We start from the raw sequence: 20,518 nt of genomic DNA, 5'->3' as shown, positions 1-20,518 counted from the left end.
GCATAAGGCAAGGTGTATTTAAAGGAGGTGGTGCACTTGGCGAAGCTAATGCAAATCGATTTAAGAAACCAACGGTTACAAAAGGGCGAAGATATCCTGTGAAGAGTTCCAAGAAAATTCAGACTACCAAAAAAAATCATGATCTGGGACCCAGGAAAACTAGAAATTTCGAAATTTATAATCATTTTAAGATCCTGGGACTTCAAAAATTGACGCAATCAGACTTTCATTTTAGTAATATAATGAAATTATTGTTTGGCGTAAAATAATAGTGGAGTTACCCGTAGTTTAGGTAAATTTTGTGTGAGTCCACGATGTTAGGCTTTGATTCCCACTTCAGCCAGGTGAATTTTGCTTCAAAATAATAATGCCTACTGATCTATTGGGTGTTGTGTGTTGTATGATGTCAAGAATTAAATTGTAAACCTGATCAACCTCAAGATAATATTAGAATTATTTAGAACTAATAAAATCTTTATATTCTGGTACTGCATCAAATAGTAAGGACTACACTGACTATTAGTTTAAAAAACATCCATCCCATCAAATTTGCTCAATTCTTTGCTTCTTATTCTTCTTAAAAAAGTTACAGTTTAAGAAAACAATTCTAAAAATATTTTCTGCAGTATTTTACCAACATATAATTCAATTTTTGAACTGCTGCGCAGTGGATATTAAACTTTTTGGGCACACTGTGTCAATACTTTTCAACTTTTGTATGATTTAGCAATGCTAACAAGTAATTTGCTTTTTATATTCATTCCAGTACTTGAAATACATTTCAGATGATCATTCTGACCGATTTTTACGGGAGATTGGCACATCACTTTTTTGGAGATTGGCACAGGATTTTTTTGAGCATTCCAGATTTGTCCAGATTTTATTTTTTAACTGGTCCAGATTTTTTGGACAATGACATAGAGTTATTGAATTGGTATTAGAAGACCTTCAAAATAACAAACTATGGTATTCTGGCATTTAAAAAACGTATGTTATCCGTTTGTTATTGTAATAGCTAAATTATTTATTAGTTCGTTATTTGTAGAATATTTTTGCGGTATTATTTTTGGTATTTTACCTCTTATGTCAGCCTCACTTATACCATATTTACGTTCCCAGTTATGCTATTTTCATACCTAAATTTGGTATTAATTAGTTATTTTTTCCTGCTCGGGTGTAGTTGACACTTTTTCTGTTCAAAGTGTTTTTATGTTACTTCATACGCGAAGTTAACGATTTTCAGAGTTGGTTGGAAATGCTAACATGAAGCTTTAGTGTGATGATTTATTAGCTAGAGAATGATCTTTAGAAGAGGGTAGGTGGATAGTTCCGTTAGAGTACGGCAGTATGAAAATTGAATAGAAGTTGAAAATGAGCGAAGGGCCATTAATGCGACAGTTTTTAAAGATAGACGCACATTTTTGCCTAACCCGTACGATGTACGCGGAGACTTGAAGTATGTCTCCAAGTCTACAGGCAAAAATGTGCGTCCCTCTTTTTGCCCATAAACTGACTGCGGCTGTGGAATAGTTCTAGCGACGTTTTTCATCACTACCTAAAGCCTTTTTCTGTGATAATCGCCTGCCTTTGCTTCCGAAACTTGCAAAACAAGCTATCAAATTACAGTACCAAACTAAAATGTCATATGACAGGCTCTGTAATATGACACTGTTACCGAAGACCGTCACGAATGTATGTATTTTAGTTTTGTATCAAAATAAGAGCTGCTGATGTTTTACTTGGGTGAATTCTGAAAATAGCAAGCAACGATGTTTAGTAATAACATGTCTGATCATAAATGGATCAATTTACACCAAATAGAGGAACGAAATCACACATGTCATATGATAGTTATATGATAATGTTGTGTAAGAGAGACAACGGTGGAGCATAAGAGTACGAATACAAACAGACTGTCGCGCACTACAACGAAGCGAGTGTAGTAAAAAACGTCAACCGTTTCAACCCCTGATTGTAAGACCATCGATACGTATCTAAACTTAGCCAAAATCTTTTTCGGGTAAAAAGTTTATTCGCAAGCAAGACAAAAAATTTAAAAACATTTCTTTCTTTCATTAAAGAAAGAAAGCATTTATATTATTTTGAGTAAAAATTATAAAAATACTTCTTAACAAAAGAGCGCAACATTCTTGACCTAATCTGAACTATGTTTTTTTTTTGAGTACAGTCAAATTTCACTCGTTGGGCTATGTTTAAGTGGGCTACGCTTTAGTTGGGCTGTAGCCCACCTAAATCGAAGTCAAGCATCATTTCTGGCAGAGCTGTTTCCTTTTCGAGGGGCTCATGTATGAACAATTTGGATAGTTGCTAAAGGATAGTGATGATAATAAACAATCGGTATATCCCTCAACAAATTTTATGCTTGACAGCTCAGCCCAACTAAGCGGCGCCGGTGGTGTAGTGATAAGCGTGATTACCTCTCACCCCAGTAGGCCTGGGCTCAATCCCAGTCGGCACCGCCGGGATGTTCTGAGACATAACATCTCTGATCACGCCTTCCTTCGGAAGGGAAGTAAAGCCGTTGGTCCCCGGTTCTTGAGTTGATGGGTCGATAGGCGTTGGAGGCGAACCAGCCTAAGGCTGAAAGCCTCCTAAATAAAGCTAAATTAATTAATTAATTAATAGGTCGATAGGTAGGCACGTCGGTAGCATTGGTGCTCAGCACGGAAAACAAGATCGACGGAAAAAACAAACCAAAGGAAAGCCCAACGAGCGAAAGTTGACTGTATCAAACTATAATCCTATGGTATTGAGCTACTGTATATAATCTATTTGTATAACCCTTTGAACACATTTCAAGTTCGAAGAAGAAGTGGTAAAGCATGTGTTTGGCATATAAATACTGTCAATTTCACATTCAGAGAGTCTCCTTCTTCTTCTTCTTCTTCTTCTTCTTCTTCTTCTTCTTCTTCTTCTTCTTCGCATTTCAAGCTTATTGCATATCGCATATTAGCTTATTGCGAGCTCTCCACTTAGATGCACTTCCACAGTTAATAATTGAGAGCTTTCGATGCCTGTACTATTTTTGCATTGGTATAATTGTGTGGCAAGTCCAGTCATACCTCTATTCCCAGGGAAATCGAGAAATTTTGCAACCCGAAAAATTCCTAGACCGGACCGGGAATTGGACCCAGCCACTTCCAGCATGGTCTTGCTTTGTAGCTGCGCTTTTACCAACTGAGCTAAGGGAGGCCCCAAGAATCACAACCCAAGTAACAAATCTAGAGCTGCTTGTCTATATTCAAAATTTATCAAGGTTTTATTACAGCTGCAACCAGGCTTCCAGTGCGCGCGCTACCGTATGCGAGACGCAATACGAATAGTCTCATAGACATAGCAGTCTCATGCGCAAGAGATTTGTAGCACTCTGTTTCTCTCTCTTCAGTTGTGTCGCATCTCACATTCTGTGTCTGTGTGTTGCACTTTTTTGTAAGCACAGCACATTTCCGGATGTATGCGTTTCATGAAAACGAGTATCATGCGACGTCGCGTGAGGCGAATCTCATGCGCTTTTCTCATTGAGACGTCGCTAAGCGACGTCTCAATGCGACATCGAAATAACAAACTCAACTGGAAGACCAACTCGTGTTCTTGATGTGGGAAAAGTGTTGTTTTGTTTTGAAAACGATGGAAAGCGACCTAGCTACTACACTCTTATCGAACGTGGAGAAGAGGTGTCAGATGGATATGACTAACAAAGTTTTTCTAGCGGAAATTTTCGTTGATTAAAGGATTAACTTGAAAAATAGCCCATTCATTACGAATGAAGGAGGGGATATGGCTTTGGTAAGTAAAATATACAATCAAGTTGTGGTTTATTTGCTCGTTAATATGCTTTTTTTTTTTCAATTTCATCGAGGGTCCACGGTATTAACACTAGGACTATTTGGAAATCTGTTATCGCAAATTTATTGTTTCAATTCAGCATCATGGTGGCTGATTTGAACTACCCTGTGAGCACTAACACATCTGAAGAATTCAGTTGCTGCCGTAGTAAGTTTCAATACAATTCCTGAAGCAAGAAGCTTAGCAACAATCCGTAATACAGATATGACACAACTTTTTCCTAAATTTATTACATTAACCTTAATCCAGCATTTCGTACCTACGTACCTACTGTGGTGCAAAGTTGATCGGACAAAGGTCGTTTTCATACAAGCTAGCCCAGTTTAACATGTTGTAAATGTGTTCTGTTATGATCAATTGAGCTGAAATTTTGACGCACAACTACAAATATGTTGAATTTCACGTGTAAGAAATACCAAATTTTTTGAAGCACCTGCTGGAAGTTGACAGTAAAATTAAAATTTGTGCATAGCTGATCGGACAAAGGTCAATGCGAAAGCATGTTTTGAGTCAACATCAACAGTCAATTGATCATAACAGAACAAATTTACAACATGTTAAACTTGGTTAATTTTTAAGTGTAGCCTTGTGTGTATGTAATGAGAAGTCACCACCAACGTTTTTGCAGCAAAGTACACTTCTGCGTTGAAAATAATCCCTTAAATAGTGTACACTCAAGCCAGACAAAATACAAATATTAATCTTCAGAGTTCTACCAGCGTGTTGATATGATCGGTCAAGTCAGACAGAACAGTGACATTTTTTTTTTTGATTTCGAGAAAAACGAATTTAAAGTTGGCTGTTCAATATTGTGTCTTATGTAATAGGACAAATCATTTGACCGTTTTCTCTTGGTACTCTAATTTTTCAAATCTGGTTGGAAAAGCGAAATGTAGCTGAAGGAATTCTTGATCTTATGATATCATTAACTCATGTTTTGTTTTTATTTTGCTACTTAGTCCCTTCTAACTTAACGCCGACCATATGATCTTGTATAGTAAAATCAACCCGGGGGCAACTTGACAAGTCCAGTACATTTCCAGTGTACTCCGAAAATTTGGTGCTGGTGGTTCTGTCAAACTCACAAATTTCAGAAGTGTTATCTGAATAGGGCGAATGCAGATATGTAAATAGAGTAAATAAAATACTGAACATAAAAACAGATAGCCTCATCTGTTTCTTGAAACTTCAAGTTGGTGGGGAACAATGTTAATTAAACGGACGGGTGTAACAAAAGACAATCACTGAAATTTATTCGTTTTAGAAGCTCATTATGAATATCTTTTGTTGAGAGACGCTTTTTTTTTTTTATTTTATTTATTTCTTCATGTTTGAATGAATATACGAAATGTTAGTGTTCACACAGCAAACCTACTACTCACCGCGAATAAGAATCAATTTTGTATTTTTTTTCACCCCTCAATAGAAAGATGGGGAAGTAAACTGTTTTTAATAATACGGCTTTTTATTGCAAGTCTTCACCGCACAAGTATGCTCAGAAACATTATTCTCAAGACTGATAATATTCAAGAGCAAAATATAATAGAATTAACCAATGTGTTTTTATTTCTATTTGATTATATAAGAAAAACTTCCATCAATCTGTTCCAATTTGTTTGGATTGGTTTGCACACATGGTGAAACAAAAAGTTGCCTTCCCATAGAGAAATACCATTGCGGCGGTGAAGGGCAGTCCCTTTGTTTACGTTGTGTGGCGACATCTACTATTTGCAAGTGGGTACGTGAAACTAAGATTATCTGTCACCTTGCCGGGGAGTTGAGTAAAATGTAGAGCTGTTTTACATTCAAAATCGTCCATTTATATTTTTACTGGTCTAAGTAAAAGTATTCTGAAGGATTTTTTTAGCGCAGCTGCCTAATTTGGTGCAAATGCGCAATAACTTGTTTATTTTTCCACCAAATGGGCTGAAAGCTTCAGAAGCTTCAAAAAAATGAATTTTAGAAGATTTCCGCATGAGGACTTGTTGAAGGACACATAGTTCCAGAGATATTCCGGTATTATTTGGGGTGCTAACAAGCTAACGGTATCCCAACTACCGTAAGGTTGCCATCCACCACTCACGTAGTCTTCCTTTACCTTCCTTTAGCATCCTTTCGACAAGCAATTTCGTCTTCCTAGGAGCATAAGTGGTGATCTTACGGTGATTCCAGTAGATCTCTGGAACCATGTGTTGAGTCTGCTTGAAGCTATACTAGGAGATATTTCTGGAACCATCTAAAAACTTCACCCCATTTCAAAAGCCACATGTGAAAAGGGCACACAAGTCTTCTGTGAACAAACCCTTGCAGTTTCGTCTATCGTCACCCGACAACATCACATATGATGGGACCGCGAGAGTCAAAGCATGCGAAACAGCGCACGGTGATGGCGCCCTGAGAGAGCGCATTGAGATGTTTCAATGAAACAGTCGCATGTGATTGAATACATGCACAGCCTACTGTTTTCGAGGTATGTGTGCATATGTTTTGAAACTTCTAAAAAGTCATATATTTTCTTTAAGATTTTCACTAATGTCGCCATGAAATAAAATTGATTGCATGGTGATCTTAACACCAACACTCAAACTTATTTTTACCGCTAATGATTTATGGCGGTTGCTTTGAAGCAAATAAAAATTAAATTGGATTTATAACTGATTTTCAATATTTCTCTTAAAGATACTATGATAACCTTTTGTAGAGTATGGGGCTTTCTAACAAAAAGTTTTAAGACAGCTTTATTGTGATTCTCAAACATGCTTTATAACCCTTATCAAGAGTGGTCCACTAAGCTGGAAGACGATCTTATAGCTGTTATCAAAAGGTTGTGCTGGAGCTATTAATTTTATTGACGGCTTTATAAAATTGATCTCAAAAACCACTAAAATAAGATAATAAGATTATAAATGTATAAAATAAGAAATGCTACTTGGGAAGTCACAGGAATCCTAAAAAATCACTGATTGCGACGCTCTGAAAGCTAAATTGACAGATTTAATGAGTCAAACACATATTTGTCTTCTTCTAACTAGCAAATACTAATTATCATTTTAACATCTAATGATTTCATAACACCGAAAAAAAAATTTTATAGCCCTGCGGCACTGATTATAAAATTGTGACTCTAAATATGAAAATTGATATCTTGAATGTGTCGAACACATTCTTTACAATCTCTTCTTGCAATTTATATGTGCAAAATATCATCAAATCTTCTATTGATCTCAGAAATTTGCAAAACTTTGTTTATAGCAAATGAATGGCAGCAACCTTGACTAAGTTTATAGCAAAAAATGTTTAGTAATTATGATGTGACCAAACTCCCTCTGTCATAAGCTTAAATACCATGAATAGAACAAATTAGAAGTGACAAAGTATTCAAGGCATTGATTATCATATTTGTTACATCGAAATATCAAACAGATTAATTTAAGGACTTCCATCGTATAAGTACCAACATTGTCATTATGATTAAAGTAAAATAAAATTAAAGCTATTCTACTGACGGTGCGATTTTAAACATACATTGAATCAAAAGATTTATCATAAAACATTTCCTTAATAATAATATGTTTAAAAACGCACCCATAGCATTAATAAACTCACAGGATCATGCAATTTAGGATATCTGGTATCATCTGCTCGAAAGAACCATAAAAATAAATTCAAAATTTATCTTGCCTCGGCATAATTTGAACAACATCCCTTCAAACAACATCGGCCGTCTCGATCTGATTCATTAATTCATTGCCAGCCTTATCACGTTATAAGTGCATTAAGCCGTTCGTGGCTTTCTTCGAAACCCGCAGTTGCTCGAAATTTGCAGCGTTAACTTCATTACAAACATTGACGAATTATGCGCACGCAGCAAAAGCACCAAACCAACGGAAACCTCTTAAACTTCAGCGGCCGCGGCTGCCGTAATTTCAAGTGCCTTCAAGTGAGCGCCTTTTCGGTGAATCCGTGCACACCAGGATCAGTATAATTATTGTTTATTATCTTAAATCACAGCTCCCTACACTCACCATCATGAGCAACGGGATCAGCAGCAGATGAAAACAACAAAAAAAAACGCAAAACTTCACTTCGGAAAGGCGATGATCGATGCCGGCCAGATTTGTTACTGGTAAAATCAGGATCCCGCACTCGAGTGGAAGTTAATTGTGTTTGGAAGTCATCGAACTTGAAACCGAAAATTCTGAGCGAGGACCAGGCATCAGCTTCACGATAATTGCCCTCAGGAGAAAAAAAACGCTCCCAGTACAAGGAGCAAAGCAAATCTTTCAACAGATGGTTTGTGCCGTTCTTGGAGTTATTCAAGTATTGAGAATTTCAATTGCGTAATGCACTTCAAGCATGAAATTAATTAACAAAATCATAAATAGGTTGTAATCTTTCAATATCAGCTTAGGCCGCGAGTGTCCGAGTGTCTCCAGTTCAGTGGATAACAAATGGACAAATCGTGTTGTCCAAGCCTTTTAGAATGCTCAGCAGCCGGGCTCCTGTGGCGCCTGGGCGTATGGACATAATCGCCTCTCTCTCAGCCCCCCCCCCCCTCCCTCATCAGTCGGTGCTGGTGTGTAGATCGTTGAGTCATAAAAACACAATAGTCTTTATGCTCATACAAGCCCGTGACTATTCTACCGGCAACGAGATTCCGTTTTAGGGTTTGATAAATTTCCTTCGCCAGATCGTTGCGTAACCAAATGGGACCGAACCGAAAGGTTGGGTTTGTCATATAATAGTGCAATTGTTGTCCATTCAAAAATGCCGTTCTGCTGTCGTCTGCGTTGCAAACGATGATCGCATCTTCTTGTGGCTAAATCCGCGCAACTTCCGTCCATTGGTTGGATGGTTGGCAGAGTCGTCGGAATCGCGCACACGTGTACGTTGTCAGCTTCCCATTGCACCCTCGCCGCACTATTCCAATGCGCGTATAATAACGACAATAATACTAATGATAATTTCATGTCGCCACTATGCGCGAGCAGAACACCCAAGCGAAATGCACATGCTTTTTTTTTCAACTATAAATCAAACATTTATGATTTTCTCCGTTATTGTTGGCAACGGGAGGAGAAAAACGCAAATTAATATCAATTTCATCTCATTATTGCATATCGTTGTCGTCGTCGTCGTCGTCGTCGTCGTCGTCGTCGTCGTTGTTGTGTCGGAAGAAATTGTGCACCGTTTTTGCGCTCACTTTGGCTGGCTGTTGTATAGTGCGGAGTGTCATAATGCAACATTAATATTCATTAAACGATGCTTTAACAAAGGCTTCAGGGGGTGGCCCCGTGGGTTTGGAAAGTTCTTGGTGGTTGTGTCTTTGCGGCAGCTCTGGGATTGGCAAAATTTCACGTTTGAATGTCTTGCGACATGACTTGGAACATCCGCAGTTGATGAAGGATTGAGTTTTTGACCTAGGACTACGTCTGTGATTTCTATATGGGGTACGCTTTGTAAAACCCTAAAATGGAACATGTAACGAAATTATGAAAGATTTTGAAAGTTAATAACTCACCTGACCCTGTACCAATTTCAATAACTTTATCACCAACCGATCAGACATATTTCAACGCATCGATGGCAATGCTTCCGACTGTTGATTTTCAACAGGAAACTATTGAAAAAGAGGTAAATGTCGAGCATTTTCCAAAAAGAACTAACAAATCCACCAATTACTTACATGCATATGCTGCTTTCCCAACATAGTCATCAGAGAATCGCTTCTAGGCGAAACATGTCGATGTAGCATTGCTGCTTCCCGCACACTCGTCGTTAGTAGACGAAACAAGTCGAATTGGCATTCGCCTCCGATCTCCGGGCGTTTGCGAATAGCGAGGATGGAATTGCGTAACATTTTGCACACTCATCGCCATATTCAGAACGACCACACAAAATGCTGTCCAGAGTTGTAATCTTGTAACCGAACTTGCAAGCAGGCGTGCAAGTGATTTTGATCGATTCCCTTAATCGATTTTCTGTTTCGATCATAACTCGACGGCAAACACATTCATTGAAACGTTTGTTGTTCTAGATGATAGAAGAGCATAGCTGAAATAGTGCGAAATAAGTTAGTGAAGCCATGGTCATCAAAAGAGGAAATCGATGAAGAGAATTGATTTTCATCCCTTTGCTTCTAAGCCCCTTAATTCAGTCATCATCATAGCAATGAAAACTAGCATCGCACCGCTCTTGATTCTTGGGTTGCACTTGCTGGTTGCAATTCTGCAGTTCGACATTGATACGACAGTTTAACTAAAAAGGGGAGGAGCTTTAGCTGGGTGGACACTGATATTCTGCAACCTTCCAACCTGTCGCAGAAACCAGTTCAACCCCTGTCCAGCAACAGACGGACTGAGACTCTTGCGAGTGCCCAATCATTGAACCGATTTGCTGTGCCTACACGTCATCATCATCTTCCAAAGGGTTTAAGCCTGTACTACCCTCGGCCCTTTTCAGGGTCACCAAGATTTTCCAGAAGAGTTAAATTTCTGAACATATTCTAACTAAAATTCATACCAAAAGGTTCTTTTCAGGGCAATCATAGTCACACTAAAGAGTATAAAGGGTGATACGGTCAAAATTTGGTCAATATCAACTTGACGTATTTCTTTCAATTTTCCATTTAAAAAACCTGAACACCCCTCATTTTGAAGGTGTGTGTGTGTAGAATGTTGCTCCTATTTTGATTTTGGAATTCACTCTTCAGTTGTCAAAATGCCGTCCAAGCAAGAAGAGCAGCGTATCAAAATTTTGCTCGCGCATCGCGAAAATCCGAGCTACTCGCACGCAAAGTTGGCAAAATCGCTAAAAGTTGCCAAATCAAGCGTTACAAATGTAATTAAAGTGTTTGGGGAACGTTTGTCGACAGCCAGGAAGTCTGGATCGGGGGGAAATCGAAAACCGGAAGCCGCTGAGACGACAAAGAGAGTTGCCGGTAGTTTCAAGCGAAACCCTAACCTCTCTCTCCGAGATGCCGCAAATAAGCTGGGTGTATCGTCTACAACCGTGCATCGAGCCAAAAAACGAGCCGGACTATCGACTTACAAGAAGGTAGTGACTCCAAATCGCGATGATAAACAAAATACGACGGCCAAAGCGCGATCCCGGAGGCTGTACACGACGATGCTGACGAAGTTTGACTGCGTGGTAATGGACGACGAAACCTACGTCAAAGCCGACTACAAGCAGCTTCCGGGACAGGAGTTTTATACGGCAAAAGGAAGGGGAAAGGTAGCAGATGTTTTCAAGCACATGAAACTGTCAAAGTTCGCAAAGAAATATCTGGTTTGGCAAGCCATCTGTACCTGTGGCTTGAAAAGCAGCATTTTCATAGCTTCCGGGACTGTCAACCAAGAAATTTACGTGAAAGAGTGTTTGAATAAACGTCTGCTGCCTTTCCTGAAGAAACACGGTTGTTCCGTACTGTTTTGGCCGGATTTGGCATCTTGCCATTACGGTAAAAAGGCCATGGAGTGGTACGCCGCCAACAACGTGCAGGTGGTTCCCAAGGACAAGAACCCTCCCAACACGCCAGAGCTCCGCCCAATTGAGAAATACTGGGCTATTGTCAAGCGGAACCTAAAGAAGACCAAAAAAACTGCTAAGGGCGAGCAGCAGTTCAAGGCAAACTGGCTTTCTGCGGCGAAGAAGGTGGACCAGGTGGCTGTACAAAATCTGATGGCAGGGGTCAAGCGTAAGGCCCGGCAATTCGAATTTGGAAAAGCGGAAGCCTAACTGAATATTTTTCCTGAATTTTATACTAATTGAACTTGAAAAAGAAATTTAATTTGATTTTTTAAATAAACGATTTCACCGATTTACACGCGTTTTCCCTTGACCAAATTTTGACCGTATCACCCTTTACATAGAGAGAACCTCGCTAAAATTCGTATTCCTGCACAAAACACAAGCTCCTGTTGCAGTTAACAAATAGCATTTATTATATAAGACCACGTAGTCCTACGTCACCATTGCGTACAACCCCATAAGGCCATCCCTTGTAGTTTTTTTTTATGATATGGATATAGACACTTTAGGCTATTGCTATTAGTTTGTGCCCTAAAATCTAGGAAATATTTCCAAGCTCCCGAAATGTGTTCAAATATCAGCATCTTGAAATTTTGTGTTACCCCGAGATCGTCATAATTTTTGGAAGTCTAAGATTCAGTGCTGTCATGATAAATTTGGAGTTTTTTTTCCCTTGATTTGTTTTCCGTTGATCTTGTTTTCCGTGCTGGGCACAAATGCTACTAATGCCAGGAAGGCAGCTCCCACACCTGGACCCTACCTATCGACCCATCAACTCATGTACCGGGGACCAACGGCTTTACTTCGTGATCAGAGATGTTATGCCTCAGAACATCCCGGCGGTGCCAACTGGGACTGAACCCAGGCCTGCTGGGGTGAGAGGTAATCACGCTTACCACTACACCGCCGGCGCCGCTAGATTTGGAGCTGGTTAGTCACTGATTTTTCATAAATGCCTTTATTTTAATTTTGGAATGTACAGACTATTCAGTTCTCTCTAATTAAAACTAGGGTATGGATAAACTTTTCTGCTATCAGCTGGCCATAAAGCTTAAAAATACTAAATGTTTCGGAATGCTAGAATGATTTATGTTCAACGTTTCGGTCATTGGACTTGGCCATATAATCGCCTGGATAATTGGCCTGGATCTAAGCCAATGACAGATACGTATATTTATACCTATGGGGATGAATACTTAAGGGGGTTTGATTTTGATGAGTCTTTAGTGGGATCGACACTGATGAAGATTGCACATTGTAGTCGAAATACACGTATCTGCCATGGATAACAAAATGAATTAAGTGTTAACATTAAATGGAAGATAACCTTTTTTGATGTTTTATTTTATTCTTTGATCTTCATTGAAGAAGTCGGAACATTATTGAAATTTTCGGAAATTCCCAGAGTTTTGTGGAACTTCCGTAAATTTCCTATAATTTCTATGAAATTAATTGAACCACCCAGAGGTTTTTGAAACCATCATGCTGTTATTGGTACTGCCCTGAAATAAATGGAACTGTCCTAAAATTCACAAAATATGCCTAGAGTTTTCTAAAAATTTCAGGACTTCTCTGGACTTCCTTGAAATTCTTTTATCTTCTGAAAGATCCTCAAAATCTTGCTGACTTTCATGGCGTTGTCCTGAATTCATCGAAACTTACGTTCCAAGTTGCCCGAAACTTGCTTAAAGTCTGGAGGTCTCTGAAGTTATTGTGACAGCCTTAAGATCTCTGAAGAACTCTGATATTCTCTAGACCTATCTTGCTCAACATGGAACTTCTCTAAAGTTTTCACAATTTCTTCAAGTTTTCTGAACTTTTCTGAAGTTCCAATAACTTCTATAAATTTCCTGCAGTTTTCCTGACGCTGATGGAACCACTTTAAAGTTCTCGAAACTTGCTTCAAGTGTCCGAAATTTTACAAAAATTTCCTCGCTATGTCGGAGTCTGTTCATGAAACTTCTTAAAAAGCATCCGTATTTCCTATCATTCCTCACAACTTCTTAACAGTTCCTTTATTTTTTATGATTGCCTTGAAGCTCTCTTAAATTTCCTGGAATGTTCACTACTATTATGAAGATTTTGAAATTAATTATATCATCCGGCCATTTTCCACAGAGATGGCGCTGTTCCGCTGGTAGGAAGTGATAAAAATCCCCATATATAATTTGCGCTAAGTGGAAATAATTCGCTTTCGGTGCATATTCAGGTCAAAAACGTGAACGACAACCTAATTAAATTTGTCAGGGACTTTCAGATTTTTCCCGGGAATTATTGTTAAACAAGCTACAATTAAATAAATATGATTTCTTCCCCATACAGTTTAACCTGCTTTACTACCAGTCCCCAGAGAGCCAAAATATTCAAATTTGAGAGAGAAAATTTGCTCTCACTAGTCAAATTTCTCAACATACCATGTATTTTGATGACACTCAATTTGTGATTTCCCATTCACAGACTACAAAATAGAGCATCTGACACAGCAAAACATGTCTGGTACCCTTAAATATGCGTATTGATTAACATCCGAAGTCCCTCCTTTTTTAAATATTGTTAACAAAAGGTACTTTCTGCCCAGCCCCATTCATAGAAATCGGCGAGAAATCCTGTGAAGGGTGAGTTATTTTGTGTGCATAATATGTAAAAAAGGAGGGACTTCGGATGTTAATCTAAATGCATATATAGAGGTATCAGACATGGTTTGCACTGCACTATCCTCTGTGATCAATTAACGGAAAACATGATTATGTATAGCTTCCAATAGATGTCACCGCCGACAACACCAGTGACATCTGATGGAAAATGAATGCAGAAGCTCGACAAAATTATTAATTGGCAACTTTTTCGACAGTACCGTGATTGTTTTTTTCTTTCTGTGAATTGTTCGACATTTTTATTATTTTCTAAACTAATTGGCAGTTTTGGCAGTCAAAGCTCCTGAAGTTTTTGCGATTTTCTGAATTTAAATTTAAATTTAATAATTTAAATTATCCGTATTGGACGACCCGGTTTACATAAACACCATTACAAAAAATGACTTTTTGCCCAGTTTTGTCAGTGTGGATCCATTCATACCTCGCCGTAGGAAGTAGCAATAGATCAGTGCACGGTCCCTAACCTCACTTTTGGCTTCCTATCATTTTGTTTCTGAGTAAAAGAGACGGCTATGAATGGGATCCAAAACAAACCACCCAAAACTGTTAAAATTTACAGGTGAGCGAAGAGTGCGGCAAATCTTCGTGAACTGATGTATTAGCTACTGAGCTTGTTCTCTCAGGTAATTGCATTGACAGTATATGCCCTGCCGAAGCAGGAAATGATCACTACGCTGCCGTTCAAAGTTCTTCCACACTTTCAGCCGACTGATGCTATGATGATACCAACCGCAGCAACGACAACCGTATCGCAACAAAAACGCAGGATGAGGCGGTACTACTCTGCTACCAAAATGTTGATGGCATAAATACATCTGTAGCAACGTTCGGATGCTTGCTACGACATTTACGCCTTTACGGAAACATGGTTAAACAGCAACACGCACTCTAGACAAATATTTGGTTTGGATTTTACTGTCTATCGTACTAACCGTTCTCGAGAAACGATCCCCAAAAATTATGGTGGTGGAGTTCTACTTGCTGTTCGATCAGTCTTTCAATCTCGGCAGCTCCATCCACCTAGGTGTACTGGTGTTGAACTTTCTACAATCGAAAGTGGTTTTCGTCTGTGTGCTGTATCTGCCCCCGGACCGCCTTGGAGATTCCGAGTTGATTGATCAACACTTAAACTCTCTCTTTTGGATCATATCCAAGATGAATGGAAATGACGACATCCTCGTAATTGGTGATTTCAATGTATCGTCTATCAAATGGTCCTGGAATGACGCCGGGTTTCTCCATCCTCAATCCAATTGCTCAAACATTGCACCCTTGGCAGCAGCTCTTCTGGGCAGCTACAGTACTGCTGATCTCCTGCAACTAAATAGTGTTTTTAATGAGAATGATAGATTGCTTGATTTATGTTTTCTTAGCCGTGAAATTGCTTCTAGTTGCTTGATTTATGAGACGCCTGTGTCCACCTCTTCAGATATCATTGAAATTGAACCAGGCATTTTCTTTTCGTAACACTGTGGATAGCATTTCATATGACTACTGGAAGGCTGACCTCGATGGTATGACTGCCTTTTTCGAGAGCATAAACTGGGATGAAGAACTGCGTGATCATGACGTAAATATTTCCTCGACTATTTTTACGAATATAGTTATTTATGCAATCGATCAGTTCGTACCGAAAAACAAAACTCCAGTCATACCAACACACCCTCCATAAGACTGATGCAAAATTTGACTTTTTCGCTCCACAGTGCTTAAATGGTTTCAAATCGAGTCGTGATTAGCCTCCAAAAGTTACAACTCATTTGGATAGAAACAAACTTCGCACAAACCATTTGAAGTTTACATGTAAATTACTATGGGAAATCTCAACTTTTTGTTCATTGCCTTCTAGTCTTTTTCCATATTGAGCTGCAAAACAGCTCGATAGCTGTTCTTATAGAAAATTTTCTCAGCTACAACTTTGCTGAAGATTGTTTCTATGTAAAACGAGACAGGAAATAGTTATTAATTATTTAAGCGATTGGTAAACTTATGACATGATCAAGCAGCTGCTCTGTAGGCAACACTGTATTTTGCAGTGTGACATAGTAGCCATAATTTTTGTGTCCTATTCAACGCCCCTGAAACACCAATGTTGCCTGCTGTGCAGTTGATTGAGCGTGATCATAAGACATTAGTGCATTGAACCATTAATAAGTTTCGATCCTTGCATTTAATCAAAAAGTCTTGAGCAAAGTTGTAGCTGGGAAAATTTCCTACAAGTAAAGTTGAAAGCTTTTGAAGCAGACCGATATGGTGAATTATTAGATAGACATGAACAAAAATCTTGGTTTTACCATAGTAATTCCCATACAAACTTCAAATGGTTTGTGCCATCTCAGTTTCTCCCCAAATGGGTTCAAATTTTGAGAGGTTAGTCAGGATCCGATTTGGAATCGTTTAAGTATTGTGGAACGAAAATTTCAAAATTTGCATCACTCTAACCCTCCATGGTCAAATCCTCGTTTGAAACGTCTTAAATCATCTGAAAAAGTTTTGCAAACTGTGATCTGACGTGTCGAGAAAGAAATACATGCACTTTAACAAGCAGTACAAGCAGCTCATCGAGCAACTCTACCTAGAACACCAGCGTCAACTACAAAATAAGCTCAAAACTAATCCTAAAAGCTTCTGGAATCACGTTAAAGATCAACGAAAGGAATCGGGTCTGCCCTCCACGATGTTCAACGGGGATCGAGAAATGTCTAATGTGTTTGGTATCGCGGATCTATTCAGGTCACATTTCTGCAGTGTTTTCGTCAACGAGGAGCTCTCTGACGAACACGTTTCAGATGCAGCAAGTGAGGCTCCCATACGTTCAGTTGTTGAATCTCATCCACCTATATCGAGAGATGACGTTCAAACAGCAGGCCTTCGTTTAAAAAAATCTTCCAGTATTGGCCTGGATGGAATTCCATCTGTGGTGATTAAAAACTCTATAGGAGCCTTGAGCGCACCACTAGCATTCATATTCAACCTCTCGTTGAATTCTGGAATCTTCCTTGATGGCTGGAAGAATTCCTTTGTTTTTCCTGTCTTCAAGAAAGGCGATAAACAGTCAGTAATCAACTATCAAGGCATTGCGGCTTTGTGCGCAGTTTCAAAACTTTTTGAGCTGATAGTTTTGGATTATTTTAAACACACTTGCTCCAGTTACGTTGCCTCCGAACAACATGGATTTATGCAGAAGAGATCCACTGCATCAAATCTCGTGCAATACACATCTTTTATAATTCACGAGCTTGAAAAAGGCGAACAAGTTGATGCTATCTACACGAATCTCTCTGTCGCGTTTAATAAAATGGATTGCAAGAGGCTTGCTGTTTGCCAAATTAGAGCGATTAGGCTTCCATGGTCCCCTTCTTAATTGGCTTCGTTCTTACCTCACCGGTCGTCAAATGTCAGTGAAAATAGGTGACCGTATTTCTCAGTCGTTTCCGGTTTCTTCTGGTGTGCCCCAAGGTAGTCATATTGGGCCGTTCGTATTTCTGCTGACATTCACTATTCAATCAGGTGTCCGAAGCTATCTTATACGGATGATTTTAAACTGTATTTTGTCGTAAAGTATCGTAGTGATTCAGTTTTCCTTCAACAACAGCTGGACGTTTTACCCTTCTTACAAAGAAGGGTATAGATATCACTTGAAAAACCGACTATCGATCCGAGGCCCGGAGGGCCGAGTGTCATATACCATTCGACTCAGCTCGACGAAATCGGAACATGTCTGTGTGTGTATGTGTGTATGTGTGTATGTGTGTGTGTATGTAACGAAATGAATGCGCTCACGTTTCTCAGCAACCGCTCAACCGATTTGGACAAACTCGGCGCCAAATGATAGGTCTTGAACGGTTTTGGAATCGGTGAACCGGTTCCGGAGATATGGTCGGAATAAGATCCGGTGAATATGGGCCCTCACGCTGGATTTAACGGAAAACGTATCAAAACCATCATGCGGCACATCAAATTACTACAGAATTCAAAAATAAGATCAATGCAAGTCGTGTTAAGTGTTCCAGACCACATTGGACACACTTGGACATGTTCCGGGTACCCCAGGGAAGTTGCTTGAATATGAATTGAATTAAAACCCATTAAATCACATTAAAATACGATGATAAGGTGATTCGTAGCCTCACCAAATAGACTACACCCGGATATATTCCGGGTACCCCCAGGCAGTGGCGTAGCGTCACTGGATGACACGGGGGTGGGGAGCTTGGTCACTGATAATGACAATAAAATAAATAAACTTGAATAAGTAAGAAGGTGGATAAATTCGGGTTTTTTTATTGTCTTTGTAATCTTCGAGTTTTACACTAGTCATACGGAGACAACCGAACGGTTTCTGGTTTTTGATGATCTGGAATGCCCGTTGGAAATGGCTAATTTTCTGTTGCGAGTTGTGTGATAAATGAAAATTTCATAATTTTGTTTGTTTTATAGCGCCCATACTATTAAGGTGTTTGTCCAAAATGACACTTGGCCTTTGATTATCGAAGCCATAAAAGAAGACGTCTCAATCATAAAAAGTCAAAATAAGTTCGAATTCAACAGATGTATCTCAATAGATATTTTTATACATTCCTCGAAACTGGTTCTGGGTATCCGGATGTGGCCAGATCCACCTGTTGCTTCATGGCATGATGTCTATATACTTCTAAATGAAAAAATATATCATTTTGAGTCATCTGACGATGCCAGTATATGAGGTTTAGGAAGTGTCCTTTTTGGGATACTGTCGGAACTGGTTCCGGGTATCCAGATGTGTCCAGATCCACCTGTTGGTCCGTGGCATGATGTATTTTTATTTCTGGATGAACAATAATAAATTTTAGGTCGTTGGATGGTACCAGTACATGAGGTTTTGAAAGTGTCCTTTTTGGGGCCCTGCAGTAACCGGCATGATTTCTATTTGCCTCTCGATAAAAAATCATAAATTTTGAGCAGGGTTGCTTCCACTTATTTGCTATAATAATTGATTTTCTGAATTTTGAAACCATTAGATCTTGTAATGATATATCGAATCATAAAATCGTTGATTGTTACCAAGGCCCCACAAAGTGACTTTCAAGAGATGAACTAGCCTTAGGTTAAAAATCTCTCTAATAAAGGAAAAAAAAAAACGAAAATCGTCAAGTGACGAAGAAGCGGTCAACCATCACTTTCAATTGAAAGTCATTCTGTTTTCTCTTCGAGAAGATCCCCGTCAACATCAACAGAACCACTTTCGATCAGTTTTCATGCTGTTTGTTTTGGCATGAATATAGCCACTATATTCATAGTCTGGCGGATAGAACCTCAGGAACCAATTGAGCTGTCAAATAGCGAAACCAATCGAGAAAATCACGACCAACAACAGAAAAGAGCCCATCAGCTATTGCGATCAAAACTTCAGAAACCCTTTTCTCGTGACTCAAGGATCGCCTACGCAAACAAACACCATCTTTGGGTTGGGGAAAGTTTCCCCTATCCGGTGATGCCGGTAATTTTTGTTCGATTGGTGAAGAAAGAATAATTAACGTTTAGTGTATAAAAGTTGATAGTACCTTTTCAATTGTTGGTCTACAATATATATGGAATTGGTTCCGCTTTTTGATAGATCGAAATTCTATTCACCAGACTATTAATATAGCGACTATAGGCTTGACTCATGTTAATTTCTTCTTACATTGTCAAATGAACTTACTTTTCCATTGAAGCGAAGCTGTTCAATCCAAATTCGAGCAGTTTTTATGACTTTTGTTGATTCGGTTCATTTAAGCGCATGCGCATAGATCTGTGCACGTGGATGTTAAATTTATCTTTGTTGGGTGGTATATTTATTGGGTATTTTTTTAATCGGGGTGACGTCAAGAGAATAAAAATTTATATGCTTGTCATTTTGAAATCCAAGATAGGGGCTTCCAGTTGAATAAAAAGTGGGAAATTCTGTCAAAAAATTATCAATAAAGGTATTTTTCGAATCGGGTTGATGTCTAGAGGATGAAAACCGATATCTGACGCCATTTTGGAATCAAATATGGCGGCTTCCGATTTACGGAAACGTGTCAATACCCTAAAATATGGTTATTTTCAGAGTGCGGATGAGACGCCGTCTTTAAATCCAAGCTGGAGGCTTTGGTTCAGACAAACTGTAAAATACTGCCAAATACCGATCAAAGTGGGTTTTTTTTTAGGAATCGAGGTGACATCTAGAAGCCAGAAGTCGATGTCCGATGTCATCTTGAAATTCAAGATGGTGGCTTCAGATTTCAGAAGAAGTGTCAAATAGCCTACAAATGGCATAGAATATCGATTTTCAGCATCTACGCGTTGTTCCTGTTCCGAAAATACCCAGATCTTAGGGTATTTGACACTTTTTGTGAAACCTTATGGCCACCATATTGGATTCCAAAATGGCATTGGATATCGATTTTCGGCATCTTCGCGTTGTTCCTGTGGCCGCCGTTTTGGAGCATCGGATATCG

This window comes from Ochlerotatus camptorhynchus, unplaced genomic scaffold (assembly GCF_037179485.1).
Source record: "Ochlerotatus camptorhynchus isolate MF236.1 unplaced genomic scaffold, CSIRO-AGI_Acam_v1.1 ptg000107l, whole genome shotgun sequence".
Lineage (NCBI taxonomy): Eukaryota > Metazoa > Arthropoda > Insecta > Diptera > Culicidae > Ochlerotatus > Ochlerotatus camptorhynchus.
This window is presented reverse-complemented; position numbering follows the sequence as displayed.